Genomic DNA, 18,601 nt, shown 5'->3' on the forward strand with positions numbered 1-18,601 from the left:
TCCACTTTTACTTTCCCGGCAAGATCACAAGATGTTACCCCAGGCTCCAAACATCAGCCAGAGTCAAGGTATAAGAAAGGAAAGAAGATGTGACATCTATTTCTATCTCTTTTATCAGAAATGCAAAAATCTTTCCAGAAATTTCCCAACAGTTCTATTTCATTGGTCTGAACTATGTCACATGATCACACCTCACTACAAGAAGACTGAGAAAATGAGTATTAGCTTTCCCAGCCTTTATGGTGGAAGGTGACAAACGTGATAGGGGCTGACAATGCCTGTTGGAACAGCCAACCAATAGTGTCAACCACAATATGGACTGCGATGCTTTCAGGGGCTCTGAAATGAGTACGGTTTATGACCTTCATTTTGGAAAGGATTTATTATGGATGGTAGGTTTCTCTTTGTGTTATTTAAAATTTTTTCTTTGTGTATTCTCACCTGTTTTTAATCTACGGCATGACTTTCAACAACTATGTAGCTCAGTGGTGATACTTTTATGGAAAAAAAGAAGCTCATGAGCTTTGTCATAGCTCTTCCTCATTTGGAGGGTTTTTAAAAAATTTTACTCTGGTTTCACATGTCTGTCTAGGGCCGTTAATGTTACTGAATGACATATATAAAGGTTTGTATTATTTTTAAAATAAAAAAATTTTCTTTATTTGTATTTTCTTCTGGTTGTTTAGTCATATTTTGGGCTTTACAAAAGAAGAATTTGGGATGTTCAAGATTTGGATTATTAAATCCTGCTAATACTTAATGCAGGGTATTCAGAATATGGTTTCCATTTTTATTTTGTGTTACCCTTGTTGTGACATTGTCACCACTTTCTTTTTCTCATTCCTTGAAACTTAGCCAAATAGTAGTGGAAGGTACTACCCTTACAAATTTAGTTCAAATGTTCCGCCAATTTTGATCTTCATTCAGACTGACGTGGGCTTCACAACAGATTTATTTCCTGCTTTTCATGAAAACTTAAAAGTGTATCTGTTAAGATTTTTCCCCTTTCAACTTTGAAACATTTTATTAATAGAACAGTATTACATCATGATGTCATATTTGTTGATATTGCGGAGTCTCTTCTAAAATGTCTTGCTTTGGATTAGAATTGGCAAAACTTGTTAAACGTGAGTGGATTTGTTTACAGTATTAACTGTTATAAATAACTCCACTTTTTGAAAGTTTCCTGTTTTGTTTGATAAAAAAATACATATATATAATCTGCCACGTATGGGATTTAATAAAAATTGCATACACAAAGACTTTAGGTCCATCTTTCCAGAAAAAGACACAGTAAGAGGAATTAGCCCTTAAATTAAGAGCTAAGTAAATCTAGTATAAATAAAAAGGTTGCTTTCCATGTACGCATCTTTTACCTAACCATTCATTTTCACGTTTTCCACATGCTCTGTACACATGGATCACAAATTGGAGAAGGAACGTACCAAAAACAAACAACTCAGGCAAAAACGCTGAATGTCACTTTGCACAAGCTTCCAGCCAGAATAATTAGAGCAGAATCTGCCTCTTGTTACAGATACAAGATGGGCCTTTTGCTCCATGTGTGTACCAACTGCATCCCATGGCCAGGCTGGGCAAGCTCCCTGAACAGAGCTGGCAGTGAGACTTAGGCACTTGCTGCCTCAACTTGCTGTTCGGAATTGAGGCTGCCAGACCACTGTTAAGACTGATTGGTATTCACACTTCATTCGAGTGGGTTTGCATTTGGACAAAGTCTTCATTTTCACCTTCCTTGTTATTTCCTGAGGAAAATGAGCAATTCTTCAAGGCTGATGTGCTTTTCAATTCTAGGATTGTTCAGTTCCCCACTGCCCCCCAAGCTTACTTTATACAAGAAAGGTCTGCATACTTAAGCTTGTAGGTACAAGGGTGTTATATTCAACTCCTACATTTTTCAAGGAGATTTTTCTTCCCTTATTTTTTCTTTCTTTTCTTGGCTTAGGAACCGTGTGAATGGTTGCTGACTGAGAACATTAGATACATAGTAAATTCCTTTATCTGCAGGTCAAGGACAAAATTAAACCAGAGGAAATGACCTTGTGACAGCTTTGGGGAAGTATGAATCAGACTTAAAAGGGGGAAAAAGTTGTTGACATACTCTTTCTATATGATTCTTTCCACTGAGAAGGAACAATCTGTTTTCCTCACAAGGAGCTGGCACTGGTCAAGTGGATTTTAGAAAAGTTACGCTGAACTCAATTTATTCAGAGCTATGAAGCGTTTTTCAAACGTGAACAGACAGTACTGCTGATATTCTTTTGATTTTCTTAAAAAAGCTAAAATCCATGTCTGTAATGCCATACTGGAACAGAATTTGGAACCCCCCACACTAATCTTAGGCAATATAAACAACCAATATTTATATACACATAGGTATATGCAAATACATAATAACTTATTTTTTTCACAGAAAGAACCTAGGCAAAATGAGGCTACCAAAAAAAATTAACCTGAATTATTCAGATTGACTAACTGGCACAAACTACCATAGCAACTAGTCAATTCTATACTCTATTTCTGCAGTGTTCTCTTCCAAAATTGTGTATGATCAAAAAAGTATGAGCAAGCTCAACAGATCATTTCAATTATGAAATTAATCCAGATCTTGTGATTACAGCAAGGACAGGTTCTTTTGAAATAAACCCCAGATCTCAGGGACTTTCTGCACCCTCTTCCTTCTGCCTGGCAATACCTTTCTTTTCTCCACTCTTCACCTCCTTTGTTATTGGGTAGACCCTAAAATTCCCTTCAAGAATTGGCTCAAATGTCTCAGTGATTACTTCTTTGACTCTGCCTCTACTCATTCAGTTTAAAAAGTAAATGTATTAAATATACGTATATATATATATATGAAGTACATAAATGCTGATATATATACTAGAATACAGGACACTGTCCTTGTCTAAGGAGGAAGTCACTGAACCTGTTCTCCCCAGAACCTTAGGATATACTTGGATCATGGACTTTTTCACTTGTAATATAGTTCAATCTTCATTTCTATCTTCCCCCCAGACCAGCACTGTCCAATATGGTAGCCACTTTTGGTTCCTCAGCATTTGATATGTTACTAGTCCAAACTGAGAAGTGCTGTAACTACAAACTAAATTTTAATGACTTAGAATGTAAAAACAGAGCTACCCTACACTATGAGCATCCTGAGTATAAGGACCATGTTTTACTAATTTCTGTATTTAAGTATCAATTGCATAAAGAATAAAGGTATTTGGTAAATGTATGTTAACTGAATGTATATTTGAATAGACATTGCTAATGTCCTACAGCTAAGAACAAGATGCTAATTTGTGGAGGCAAAAGTTACTTTAGGATCGAGACCCCTAATATCCTCTAAGTTTTGTTTTTATTTCTTAAGACATGACAGTTTAGGAACAATTTCAATGATTTCTCCTTACAGATAATTTGAATTAGTTACCTCTACGTCCTGTTTCTTCATGTCTACCATCCTTCTCGGTTATTTGACCTGGCACATTATACAGAGGTGATTTTCCTCAAATGCAGGGGGCAAATGCTATATGCTGACTCTCTATCTGGCAGGATCATAGCCAGGTTGAAATGAAAAAGCTGGCAAGTAACAGCACCATGCTCCAGCAAATCTGCTCATTTACCACCAGTATATTCCAGTTAGCTGTCTGGGAAGCCTCAGGAGATCCAAAATGCATTTTTTCATGAGTTGCATAATGGAGAGAAAATCTCTGGGAAATCCGATGTTTCTTTGGGATGTCCAAGATTTAGGTAAGTTATTATTTCCTATGGGCTTCTAAAATCTAAGTTTAGCCTCTTAAGACTTCAGGGTTTGGGGGGGTTTTGGCAAAGGGTGGAGGCATAAAGGCTGTGATAGTCTTATCTGCTGTAGTCCCAAAATAAATGACTAACAGAGTAAAGGATACTAAAGAAATATGTCAACTAAATGCAGCATGTAATCCTGGTTTAGATCCTACTGATAAATGTTATTTATGGAAAAGCTGACAAAATTTGAATAAAGTATATAAAATAATGTTACAGTAATATTAATTTCCTAATTTTGATAAATGTACTGTGGTTATCTATGTTCATTAACATTCATGTTACTCAATTTTTAAAAAGTAAATTTTCATATTTTATAAAATTCAGAAGCTTTGACCATTTGAAGAAGTTTTCTGATTTTTTAAGTTCTATAATTATAACTATATTATACTTACAATATATTCATAGTGAACTTTCTGAACAGCATAGGCTTCTTCTGGTGACCAAGTAATATTTTCTGTCACTTACTCCAAATGATTAAAATATATTTAAACTGTTGGATAAAGTTATTAGTATATATTCAGATAAAGTTAAACCAAATATATTTGGATTTTTTAATTATGTTTTCTCTCTGTATTGACTTAAAATATGCATGTTCAGCCTAAATTACCTCTTTAAATCTGCTTTTTTTTTTTTTTTTTTGCGGTATGTGGACCTCTCACTGTTGTGGCCTCTCCCGTTGTGGAGCACAGGCTCCGGACGCGCAGGCTCAGCGGCCATGGCTCACGGGCCCAGCCGCTCCGCGGCATGTGGGATCTTCCCAGACCGGGGCACAAACCCGTGTCCCCTGCATCAGCAGGCGGACTCTCAACCACTGCGCCACCAGGGAAGCCCTAAATCTGCTTTTAAAAATTCAAGTTACTCTCAGAATCCTGAGGGGATCTCACATTCCATGTTGTGTGAATTAACTTTTATTCCTAACTTGGGCACTGGGAATTATTCACTGTTTTGAGGAAAACTGTGAAATGATCCAGTTGAAGTTTTAGAAAGGTATCTCTGGTGACAGAGTAAAGCAGAGATGGCAAAGAGAAGAGACTGGGAGTATCGCAACTGTATCTGCTGGGAGTATCACAATTGTATCTGCAACAGATGATAGGGACCAGAACCAGAACAGTGGCAATAAGAACAGAACAGAGGGTCCAGTTATAAAGCCCATTTCGAGGGCAGTGTCACATCATTTGAATGCCCACATGAAGGCTGAAAGAACTCATGTTTACACCAGAGTTGCCAAGACTGGTGACCCAGAAGGTGGTGAACCTGAGAGAGGGCACCCAACAAAGAGAAGATATTTTTGCATTATTTTATCACTGCTCATCATTTGGAAAATTCTTTTCATTAATATATTTTCCCTAATATTCATTTTCCATAAAAATTCACACAGGAGTCTATTACTGCTAAGGGAAATTCTGGGGAACTTGCTTTGAGAAATTTGTGAATCAATTAAGAGGGCATTCCTATAAAGCCAGGCTCACCCACGCAGGTCTGCAAGACTGAAAATGTTATCTAGAGACAGAACGTATCATGGGTCACTGTGCTTTTTAACTTTTCAGATTTTCCATGGGAAGTACCATCCTCAGCTTTAGAACATTACCGTGCAAAAGAAGGAGCAGCTGGTATTTTCCCAACAGTTCAGAATTTATTTTCCCTTAATTATGGTATTACATGGTAGGAAAATTTCCTGACAGAGAAAAGGTTAAAAAAAAAAGAGAAAGACCAAAAGAAAGAATCAACTATTCCAATATGAGCCACATGTAAAATAACCCAGAAAATAACGGATCGAGTCACAGGAAGATGTGAGAGTTTAAAATGCTAGTCACAATCAAAAGTCTTCTTTTCATCGAAAGCTGACGGCAATTGGCCAATGCCTTCATAACAGATGTGCTAAAGGATCTCCAGCCGAGGGACAGAAATGACTAAAGTGAAAATTACTGCTATTACCGTGAGCTGACGATGACCCATCAGGCCAAGTCGACCCATGAGGTTTCAAAGACAGCAAGCCGCAAGTGATGCCAGAGACCTGGCCTGCTCTGAATCCTAGGGATCCTACCTCACCCATCAGCAGTAATCACTGCTAAAGGCCTGTCATCGTCCACTTTTTGTCACTGCAAGGAGACATGTGAGTGCCACAGCCATACCAAATCATTCCCTCCTTCATCAGAACCTGAAATCTGTTACTGCCCTGTAAAATCTGTTCTTTGAAGAGATTTGCCTTCCTGTTTATAAATTCCCTTTAGTGTGAGTTTCCCACATCAGAAAAAAAGGCCTTGACTCTGAATTAGCTAATTTATCTTGAGTGTGCCATTAATCTAAATTACCTTTAGGTTTAAGCAACATGAAATCATCTTGTAATAGCTCAATTTCACCAAACTCCTATTTGTATTTTAACTAATGATGATGCAGGGGTTTTGCTGTTTGTATCCACTAAGCAGTTTGCTATTTTCTCCAAAACCCTTCACCCTTTCATCACCTCCCCCCCCCCCCACACGCACACATGCACACGCACACACTTGCACACACACGCACACACACGCACAAGTAATCCAAATGGAAACGTTTTAGTCCCATATGTTCTAAAATAGGTGAGTTTGGTTTAGCAAATACCTGACTCAATCTAGGATTTAAAGTAGTTGGTACTGAAGATAATGCCAACGATTCTAGGCCTAGGGATTAAAAGGGTAGTTTCAGCTTTAATTCTTTGAAAATGCATCCATTCTTGTTATGTGACCAGCAGCCACCCTGCCCTGCAAAGGGTAACTAACTCAGGCACTGGTGGCTCTCTCGAACTATCCCATCACATTCTCCACTAATCCTCCAGACAAAAGAGGAGCTGAACAAGTCCCAGTTCCGGATGTGTCTCTTCCTGCCAACTCCTGTCCTATCCAGGCACAAGTGTCAAAGTTCTGCCATTAATAGGTCTGACCCTGGTAGCTCCTGCCCCCATGAGAATCCAGCATGAAAATGGGTGAATGCCTCTGACCCATGAGCACTCTAAGCCAGAAAGCAATCTCCTATGTCTGGAGTGACTCTAGTGCTCTGAGGCTCACTGGGCTACCGCTATACCCAATCGCACTGTGTGTGGCTGGTCTGTCTCACCAGCCCCATACCTGGGGCTCTGAGTCCAGATCTCCAATATGGCTCCCTCAGACTGAAGCCTAACCTGAATGACCTTAACTATTTCTGCAATGACTTCTCACAAGATTAGATTCTGCTCCTCAAATCAATTCATGTCCCTGACACTGCTCACTGCTACCACTCGAAAGTGCCACCTCAGAGTAGTGGCTCTTGACCCTGGGCGTGCACTGGAATCAGCTCAAGGTTCAACTACATTCCCTCAGATTGAGAAACGCTGCCTTAGATACCAAAGCCGGTCTGGGCCAATGTGCAGTTTTGCATATACATGATTCTAGTATGGAAGCTGTCTCAAACTTTTTAAAGAAGTGGTCAGGCTATAAATCAGAAAGTAATAAAATATACAATACTATGGATATTACTGTTGTGTAATGTATTGCCATGTTAATCATAGCACGATTAAATTACTGCTTTAACACTTTCTTTGCTTTAGAGAATCTTCCTCCAACTCCCCTACTAGTCAGCCCTGTCTGGTACTTTCCAGTTCCCCTGCCCATCAGGTCTGCAATCACGGCCACCTGTTGGTACCATCCAAAAGCACACACCCTAAACCACTTGTTCTTCGTCCTTTCAACACAGTTCCCTGGCTCTTTCTACTCTCTTTGGCTTTTGATCTCAGGATTAATTTTTGACTCACTACCACTTACGCTTAGCCCTGCTACCACAACCAAAGGAAGACTCAGTTTTCTCCTTCATCTGAATCCAACTTTTCCTCCAGGTCAAAGACCTTCAACTGCCCTTATAAAACTGTCCACTTAGGTATGCACAAACTTATATCTGAGTTGCAGAGTATCTAGAATTTTTTTGTCCCTATGTTTATGTATATAAAGGTATTGTAATAACATCTTTACAATAAAAGAAGGACAGAAAAATTGCAACTTCCATTTTGGTAAAAGGGAAGCTAAACAACATAATCCACCTGGTCATCCTGCTTTCTGGAATCAAATCATCAGATTTCTACAAGCAGAATCCTCACCAAGTTGCCTATGGCCCTCCCAACTGATGCCCACATTTTCTCAAACCCTTCTTGTACCCCACACTGCTGATAGTTTAGGATGCACTAAATGTCAGATCTGTCTTATGGTACCATCTTTAAGTGTGGATTTAGCATGCCACTCTCCTGATCTAAAAGATTCACTGACTTCAAATTTTCTAGAGAAGTGACTCTTACTTGGTGGGGCATACCACATTAGGAAAAGTGACAGAGTATAGGGGAGATATATGCTCCTAAAAGCAGTTTCAATATTATAATTCCAAACCATATTTGGAAAACTTTCAAAACTCACATATTGCTTCCATAATAGAACTTATAGAAGGGACAGCTTACTTAGTCATTCACGATGAACAACTGTTCATCATACACATACTAGGTAGCAGGCACTATTCTAGCTATTCTACCAGCAGGGAAAATCTTTACTGGCATGGGAAAAGAATGCAGACAAGCCGGAAAAGAGTCGTGCTGAAATAAAACATCCAAATTAAAATCTCAGGAAAGCGCCACAAAGTGGAAAACTGTACTTCTACTACATCAAGTCTCAACTCATTGTTTCTCAGCAGCCTCCATCCAAGCCATCTTCGAGGGCTGAATGGTGGTCCCCAAACGATATGTCCATGTTCTAAGTCCTGGAGGCTATGAATGGCGCCTCATTTACATAAAGGATCTTGAAGCTGTAACTAAGTTAAGGGCCTTGAGATGAGATCATCCTGGTTTATCCAGGTGGGACCTCAATGCACTAAGTGTCCTTATGAGAGACACACAGAGGAGAGACATACAGGGAAAAGAGGAGAAGGCCATATGATGACAGAAGCAGAGATTGAAGTGATGTATCCACAAGCCAAAGAACACCTGGAACCACCAGAAGCTGTTGGAGGCTAAGCAAGGTTCTCTGCTAGAGTCTGGAGAAGGAGCACGGCCCTGCGGGCACACCTTAATTATAGACCCTGGCCTCCAGAACTGGGAGAGTATCCATTTCTATGTTTTAAGCCATGAAGTTTGTGGCAATTTGTTACAGCAGCCACAGGAAGCTAATAAAACCATATATTGTAATTTGCAGTTAAGTTTTCCTCACCCTATAGCAACAGAGAGTGTGCATAGTTGATATATAATGAATTCTTAATGGACTCCAGACCAACTGCTTTATATAGTTTAAGGACTACCTCTGAGGTAGGAGAGAGGGAAAGGGCAAACTAAACTGATTCAAAGTTATTATTCTGCCCATACAACATTTGGAAGCTTACCCTAGGAAAGATACAGTACATTTTTCTTTTCTTATCTACCATGAGCTGTATCAAACAAGACAGGGAAAAAAAAAAAACACATCACAAAGAACCCTTGATTTTTTTCAAACACAATGTGCTTCATTTTCAAGGGAACTGGTCTCCAAATAATTCCAGAAACATACTTTAATTATATTTTACACAGGATATACACTGATTGGACCCTTGCTTTTTACTCTTTTCAGGTCAAAGACATCTCCCATTGATCTCTTCTCATTAGCTACTGATAAAATAAGTAGCTCATAAATGAATTTTCACTTGGCAAAAGTGGATTAGGAAATCCAACATTTATTCTGAAATAATTCAGAATTCTAATTTTATTACATAGTAATTATAAAATAAATCACAAACCAAGATATACTCAATGCTGCATGTAAAGAATTTTCACATTCAAATGAAAGAAATTTTAAATAAGAACTAATCAGAAAACGTAAAACAGCATAGAAAGTAATAAAACATTTATACAAAAATTAAAACACAGGGGATTGGCTCAAGATGGCGGAGTAGAAGGACGTGCGCTCTCTCCCTCTTGCAAGAGCACCGGAATCACAACTAACTGCTGAACAATCATCGACAGGAAGACACTGGAACTCACCAAAAAAGATACCCCACATCCAAAGACAAAGGGGGAGCCACAATGAGACGAGACCCGGACCTCTGGCCAGAGCCTGAGGAGCTCCGTCCTGAAAGGTTCAGTAAGAAGAACAAGGAGAGCATAAGTCCTTACACATACCTGCTTTTTGGAATTGGACCCCGAAACTGTTTTGGCATGAGGTTTGCTATCATGAACATGAAACTTGGTGTTGTCAGAGTCCTGCAGAACTTCTCCTTCAAACCTTGTAAAGAAACACAGATCCCCCTGAAATTAAGCACTCAAGGACTCATGAAACCGGAAAAACCCATTGTTCTAGAGGTTATGCTCAGAGATGGGACCATAAGTAGAGCCTGACTTTCCCTAAGGACTTGGGCTTTGTTCTTCAAGGAGCTGTGTCCTAGAATTTCAGAGAACTTGATTTACTTTGTGATAAAACCCAGAAATAAAGAAGGGCTTCACCTACTGCACTTGCAAAAAAAAAAAAAAAAAAAATTAAAACACAGAAAAAAACAGACAAAAAGTTCTTATCAGTTATGTTTCTGTACACTTGATCTTAGCTACGTAAACATAGCTTGGGCAGTTAATTAAGCATTGAGAAAAGATAGATGAGGAGTGAAGGAAAGGGAAATAAATAAAACTCTAAGTGAGAATTTTCTGACAAATGTGCCTTCCCAGTTAATTTTCACAACCAGAGCTAAGCCACATCTGCATCGTTTGCACTTCCTTTCATTACCCAGGCACAAATCACTTGCTCATTTATCATTCCTGTAACACATGTATTATTGAAGTGCGATGATTCATCACTTTTCATTGATCAAATAACATCCAGAATTACCTTCCAAATGCTTTGCATGTAGAGGTGACCAAATAACTAAAAAATCTGTGACGCTTCCTTTTAATAACACCTCCATGAAAAGATTTAGTAAACCTGATTTCTTATCATTTCTCCCATTAGCATGGGGACCGTGCTCTCTTGCTGGCTCCAGGGGCCTGAGTGCCTCTCTCCCTCCACGCCTGGTTCATCCCACATGCTTTCATGTGCAAATGGACAAAAACTGCTGTCAACTGAGAACATTTGGGAGCCATTCCCCTCGCCTTTCCTTAAGTAAAATATAAAAAGCACTAGGAGCAAATAGATGTGACTATTACGTAAGAAGACTCTTTAATATGTTGCTTGAGTAGTCAGTCCCGAGGAAAACACCATCTATAAATGAGCAGATCAGACTTTGTAAATAAATCAGAACTCAGACCACCATGCTTCCAGAAAGTGGCTGCTTTCAGGGGTGTGGGTTGCATGTATTGAGTGGAAAGAAATATGGTCTCCACGTGAGTCATTTTTGCCACTTTCTCAGAGCCTACCCATGTGTCAATTGCAGATATTCAGAAATTGTTTCCTGATTGCAGTGGACACATGGACTTTCCTTTTCCAAGTTGCAGAGTCTCATTTGGAGATGTTGGCCAACCGAGGATTTAGGCCCCCTGCTGCGTTAGCCCTATTGGAAGTTAGCAGGACCTCTATGGCGCAGCAATCACACATCGAAATCTCATTCTGATCAAACTGCTGAAGGCAGCTGTCCCTGGCATTTCCCTCAACAGGTAGGTAGAGCTGAAGGCATGAGCTGAATTCAATGAGAGAATATGAACAGCTGTGAAAGGACATGATCTCTTCTAAATTGAATCTGAAAGATCCCTTCACACACAGATTCTCTCTCTCTCCTCTCCTTTCCTCCTTCCTTCTCCCTGTTTCGCTGGCAGGCAGAAGAGGGGAAAACACTGACTATGTGCTAGGTAAGCTCTGTGCTAGATGCTTTATCTCACGTAATTCAACTATATGAACGACACTGCCCTTGGAGAAACCTGAGCTCAGCATGATGCCAGCTCACAGCTCAGGGGTGTAAACTGAACACATAATCAAGAGCCCACACCCACCCACATCCATCGTCTTTCTCCTGCATTGTGATACCTCCAGCAAAGGGGCTCGATAAAATTGGTCAACGGCAAGCCTTACAGCTCAGCCTGTAGGTAAGCAGACTACATGGGAAAGTATTTTTAAAATAAAAACTTAGTGGATATATGTCAGAAAATAGTATTACATTTACCACTGAGCATCATTCTAGGAAAGAGCAGACTTGAGTACAGATATGCAGAGAAGGCAGTAAATACTGAAGGGAATTTGTCTTGGCCACAGACAAGAATAAAATCGGAACAAGAATAAAATCGGGATGTCACAAACGTATGGACACCAAGCGGGGAAAGTGGCGGGGGGTGGTGGTGGTTGGATGAATTGGGAGATTGGGATTGACATGTATACACTAATATGTATAAAATGGATAACTAATAAGAACCTGCTGTATAAAAAAATAAAATAAAATTCAAAAAAACAAAAATCAGGATGTCAAATCAAGTAGAAAGGAAGTTAGAGTACCATCTAGAACCCAGGAAAGATTAAGACAAAGATAAGCACAGTCACCATGTCAGACACAAATACAGCTGATAACTCCATGGGAATTAACAGTTTCTATTAATATAGTTGTCTCTCAGTATCCTCCCATATACTTTAAGTTATTTCTAGATTATTTATAATACCTAATACAATGTAAATGCCGTGTAAATAGTTGTAAACACAATGTAAATGCTATGTTAATAGTTGCCAGCACGTGGCAAATTCCATTTTGCTTTTTGGAACTTTCTGGAATTTTTCTTTTCCAGATATTTTTGATCCACAGTGGGTCAAATCTGCAGATGTGGAACCCACAGGTACTGAGGGCTGACTGTAATTTTCTGCAGTGAATCCCAGTGTGACCGTGCTTGCATAGTGTTTTTATTCTTAAAGGTCCAGGACAATTTTAAGCCTAAATCCTAATTCTAGAGTCTATGTACCTCAGGAGGCAAAGAGATGCTGTACTCTTTCCAGGTACCTCTAAGTCATCCTTCTAAAGTTTTTGAAAATTCCCTTGTAACTGAAGAGGCTACCAAGTCCAAGCTTTAGTATGCCTTCATTAAATACCATCCTCACATCCTTGTATTCCATAAATTTAACAGGAATACATCTATCCAAGGGCTTGCCAGAAATACTTCAATTTGTGCAGAATGAGTATTTGCATTTTCAACAGTATTTTCCTTTAACGACTAATACAATTATGAAACTATATCCTTAAATGAAAAATAAAGGACATCACCACAACGAAAATGACATTTAAGATTCTTAGCATTTACTCGGTATATTGTCTCAGACACTTCAGGTGTCTCTCACATAACTAACAAAATAAGCCAAATGAACACACAACAGTCACGATGCTGTAGTTATTTCAAATCACATATGTTCCGTAATTTATCTTAATATATTTTAGCAAATATATATATTTTGCTATCTATCTATATAAAATATATAGAGATGCACTCACATATGTATTGTGTGTGTGTGTGTGTGTGTGTGTGTGTGTGTGTGTGTGTGTGAGATATAAAGCAAATATAGCCAAATAGTAACCATAATAAATCTAGAGGATGGGTGTCTGGTTGTTTACTATTCTCTCTACTTTTGTGTATGTTTGAAATTTTTCACGGACAAACATCACAGGAATATGTATTCAAGTACCTAGGCCTGTGGTTCCCATTTCATTCGGGATTCCCACCACCTCACTGGCAGCTGTATGTGTAATAACTGTTTCATTCATTTAGGCAGTGAGCTTTTGCCATTACTCGAGGTATCTAACGCTTCTCATTAGGGAAAAGCACTTAAAGATACTTGTCTAATTGTGTTCAGACAACATAAATGACCCACCTTTATCCAAGTTGAACTCCCAGTAGCTATCAATCAATGTATGTTGATACTAGGCTCTGACTAATTGATACTAAAGAGAATCTAACACCTCTGATCCGATAAGTACTGAAGTAGTGCTGATGAAGGCAAAGAAAGATTTTCCACAAAGTCTTTTGGAGACAAAAGCTCCAGCATTAAAGAAGCATCAGATATGCAAAACAAAACCCCTAACACCTCAGTAAGGTGCAAATGTACGAGCAAGCTAATGGACCATGCTGGGGGTAAGGATGGCCTCACAGCACAGCTGCATTACTCTGCACCTGCCCTCTCTAGCTCCATCTAACTTGGTAGATGATAAATCCTTTGGATTTGGCTACTTTGTGTAAGAGAAGTTGGTCAAAATCTTGGTAAGGGAAAAGAGCATTAGGAATTTATCAGTATATTCTCTCTCCACAATCTCCACTCTTATGCTCCTAAACATGTTTGTTACAGAAGAATTTACTATTATGAGTAACTTTAAGAATTTATGAAGTAAACATGGGTTAGAGAGAGAGAGTTCATAAGCAAACCTGTCAAAGTATTTTAAACGCTGTTTATATGTATAATAATAAAAACAACAAAATCAGGAAGAAAAAATGATGACAGCACATAAATTAAAAAACATCAATGCCTTTTTACATATCTTAAATTTGTAAAAAGTGGTACTAAACAACGTATTTCCTTGGTCTATTCTAGCTCACTAAAAAACTTGAGAATACTCTTCGCCACAGTGATGGTCACATTATTTGTTTGCTTTGATGCAATACTATCCATGTGCATAGGCACATAAAATCTGTTTGGTCCTCCAGCCTATTTTTAAATTTTATTTTTGGTTTTGTTTTACTAGTCAAATTGTGATTTCTGTATGCTAGACCCCAAACTCTCACAAAATGTGGAAGTGATGTCAATTTGACTTTGAGAGTGTTAAATTAATTAAACGAAGAGGCCATTAGACTGAGGTGGTTCTAATATCCTAGGAGTCTGCCTACACACCCAAACCTAAGCCTGAAATGCCTCAAAGTCAAGAAATCAAAACCCGAGGACAAGTAATCACAGACAACCAAGTAAGCCTTCCCAAATAAGGCAACCACTTAAGGCAAACCAATCAAACAGTGTCCTTGCTTTGCTTCTCCATCTTCTCTATAAAAATCTTTTCATGAGCTCTGGTCCGTGGAGCCCTCTGAACGGCTTCCAATTTAGTGCTGCTTCATTCAAATCAAGTTTTGCTCAAATAAACTCTTAAAATATTTAATATGCCTCAGTTTATCTTTTAACAGGAGGAATAACTGAACTCTCATTCATGAAGGCCTTGATCCCAGTGGCATACCTGCCTGACTAGTGGGAAATCTGGTATAAAACTTCCAGATTCTCACCATTATAATCTGCCCATTAAACTGAATTGTGAAATTAAAATAACTTTGTTAGCAAAAAGCCTAGGAATATATAATTAGCTTAAAAATAAAAGCTCATTTTAATATCTTGTCTGTTTTTTAATTTCTTTCCTGTCAATCTCAAACATAAGTTACTAGGTAGGATTCTTATGTTTCTTAATCTCTACTGAATAATTTTTTTTCGCATCCCACACTAGATACCAAGGACTTTAGTCTCCCTCCCTCTCTCTCTCTTATCTCACAGATTATTTCTGAAAGCATCTAAAGTGAAAAATGACCCAAAAGACAGATTTCTGTCTTTGGAATTTCACATCAAGTAAGGAAGTAAGGTTTTGTTTTCCCCCAGATAGTTCAGGCCCCACTCCCAACCAACTCCCTCCACCACAACTTATTTCTGGAATCCTATTTCTGTAAGAACTGGAAAATAATATAAGCCCTGATGACTCAGCTTCTCGGGGCACTGCTGAAGCAGTGGTGTGGAGAGGCTGCGCAGGCTGGAAGACCCAAGCTTTGCTGGGCATCTCTCCCCATTTGAGCCTCTCGCTGGCATTCTGTTTCTCAGGGCATCTTCCCCACTGGCAGCAGCAAGGGAAAATCACATGAAATTAAATATCATTTTATATGAAATATGACTTAGGTCCTTAAACTGGTCTGGATTTGCAGGGACACAAGCCATTATCCTTGGGCCAGAGACACTAATAATAAAGGCACTATTTGATAAAGTAAACATTCACAGAGAAAGAAACCATGAAAAATCAGTAGTGAAATTAGTCACTGTTCCTAAACTGTCTTTCTGAGAAATGAGATGCATTTAAAATAGAGCCCTACACTTTAAGATGGGAACCGCGATTAATGACAATGCCTCACCTTATCCAGCAAGAGGAAGAACTGCACGTCAAAACAGACACAAGGTATCTTAAAATTGTAGATGGAGTGGGGAATGTATTTTCTATCTTTCAAAAAAAGGAAGCAGGCAAATAATTGCTGCCTCCTTCCAAAGGGTTAAGCGTTTCTGATTAGCTTTGGGTCATGCATCACATTCTGAGTGCCTAAGCTTAAGGACACACTTCATTGAACCCCATCTAGCAAGCTTCATGCTTATGAAGGTGTTCCTCTTCATTGCTTCTCATCTGGGCTACAAAACGATTGGGCTGGAGACTGACATTGATTAAGTGCAAGAGAACCATGTTTTACTGTGACAGCTGCTAGGCTTCTGTCAACAAATCAATGTATTTTTTTTTCCTTTTCACCTTAACTCTCCCGTTAGCATCCTGCCGTTACCAGAGATGAAAAACATCTCTATATAACTGTCTGCTGACAGACCACTTTCTGATTTGCCAGTCACATATGTTTTTATGATGGAAAAGGCTAACCCTTCATTCTAAGCAGCTTTTGGTGCACAAACAGTGCAATTTGCTGGAATCCTCTGGGGTGTGGCTGCTGCTCCTATAACTTAGAATCAAAAGAGACAGACATATTTTACAGAAAAATGTCACTTTACTCTCTGGATTTGATCAGTAAGGGTACAAATGCACCCTGTCCCTGAACTTGGGGAGTGTTTCAGCAATGGTTCCACCCACTGATCTCCTGCTATCTAGATAAGACAGTCACCCTTAATAGCTTTTTGTGCACAGAATATCCTTGGTTATTTATAATAGAGTGAGGCTGTTAAAAGCTGTACATCACACTGTGCACCAGAAACAAGAGGTGTGGTTAGGAGACAGCAGATACAGAGATCTCTAAAGCAACACGGGGTCAAAATAGAACTTTTATAGACATTTTGCTTAAAACAGCAGACTTGCCTCCTGCCTTCTATCTCCAACTGTGTGTGGCTTGAAATTGAGCCCTGAACTTGCTTGGCTGGAAACATATAGGACAGACCCATATGGAATGAGTAAATTACTGCGTAGTAATTAGAGCTTTCTGGGACTATTTAATGAAAGGTGTACTTTCATATGCTTTTTGTCTGTGATTCTATTTCATAACCAAATGCTAAGTAACCTTAAACCAAGCTTTTCACCGTGTCAATCTTGGACAACATGGTTTATTTTGCCCAGTCAATCTCTCCTCTTTTTTTAACCCAGGAAAGAAGAAATAGAGCTAATATGGGAGAGTAATGGGGCCAAAGGTGAAAAGAGGAAAGGGTAAAATAAACTAATTCTGTCACAAGGAAAATAGGCATTGGGAGAGGATACCAGGAGGGTTCCTGCTAAACAGCTCCTTGGTGTTCTCTGGCCCCAGTCTCCATACCTCCAGAGGTGCTTTTCAATCACTGAGGAGCTGGCTACCTCTTGCACAGAATAGCTTTGTGATTGCTGTAGAGGGTAATTGGAATTTTGAAAAGTTTCAAAGTTCATAGCAACATTTAGAAACAAAGTGTTAAAAACAGTAAGTACACCTGGTTTTATTCTAAATGACCAAAATAGAAAATAAATTAGATTTAGGATAATAACCCAAATTAAAAGAGAGTGTTTTTGACTTCATGCCCATACTAAAAGGGTCTTATTACTATAATGCAATTCATCCTGGCTCCCAGAATATTTCTTCACATTCAACCACATTCTACTCAAATTTCTTGTATGACTGTTAAGAACCTAAAAGTTTGAACAATACTGTTGCATCTGTTATGAGACAGCCATATAGAAAAATGTATTAGCAAAACAGTTAAAAACATATTTATAAGTGTTGCATACGCTCACTTTTTAGGGACAAAATTTACTTTTGCTTTTCCCTCGTCTCTCTTACCTTATCGTTAAGAAAACTTTTCACTCCAAAAGAAGTAAAAATTAAATTAGAGCAAACAAACTAGGGAATGATAATGATATTTGCCCCCAGACCATTTATGAGGGAAAGGGATTCCTTCGATTACCAGAAAGTTGACAGCCGTTGCTTTGTTTTGTTTTGTTTTTTAAGCTCTGGAAATTTTTCTTTCTCTTCATCCCACACTTTTTAAAAAGTTTCTCCACTCTCGTCTATGAAAGAAGACTTTTAGGCCTTTAGGTTTCCATCACATATGAGAATTAAGGAAAACTTATTTAAAAAGCATGCCTCTCTCAATTATTCTATCATATTATTGCAGAGGGAAGCATCTAATCATGAAGTTCTCAAGACCCAGCTTTATCCCATGTCCAAGACCACATACTTGGTCTAAAAGGAAAGGACTTGAACATATTTTCACCAAACCCAGGCTGAAGGCTTTAATTTAAAGTATTGTCTCATCTGAGATGGTTCAAGGCTTTACTAACTATTGTTTCTAATAACATAAGGAATGACATATATACAAGGTCATTTGAGAATCCAAGAAAGAGCCTGAAGTCCATTGCCAGATATACACTGTTTAGGTGGATAAACAGGTACATTTGATACATTGTGTCTTAGACTGTTCTCTGGAAACAAATACTGAGATGGAGAATTGCAAGCAGAAGGTTATGCAGAGAAGTACTCTTGAGAGTTACAATTGTAAAAAAGGCTAGGATAGCGGAACTGGGCAGTGGGAGAAGCTGACCTGCAATGCAGCTGTAGCTGGGGCATCCACCCATCCTGGGGAGCTCCAAGGATGGAATGGCTCCTAAGAGTTGTGTCAAATGA

This window comes from Tursiops truncatus, chromosome 6 (assembly GCF_011762595.2).
Source record: "Tursiops truncatus isolate mTurTru1 chromosome 6, mTurTru1.mat.Y, whole genome shotgun sequence".
NCBI classification, from domain to species: Eukaryota; Metazoa; Chordata; class Mammalia; order Artiodactyla; family Delphinidae; genus Tursiops; species Tursiops truncatus.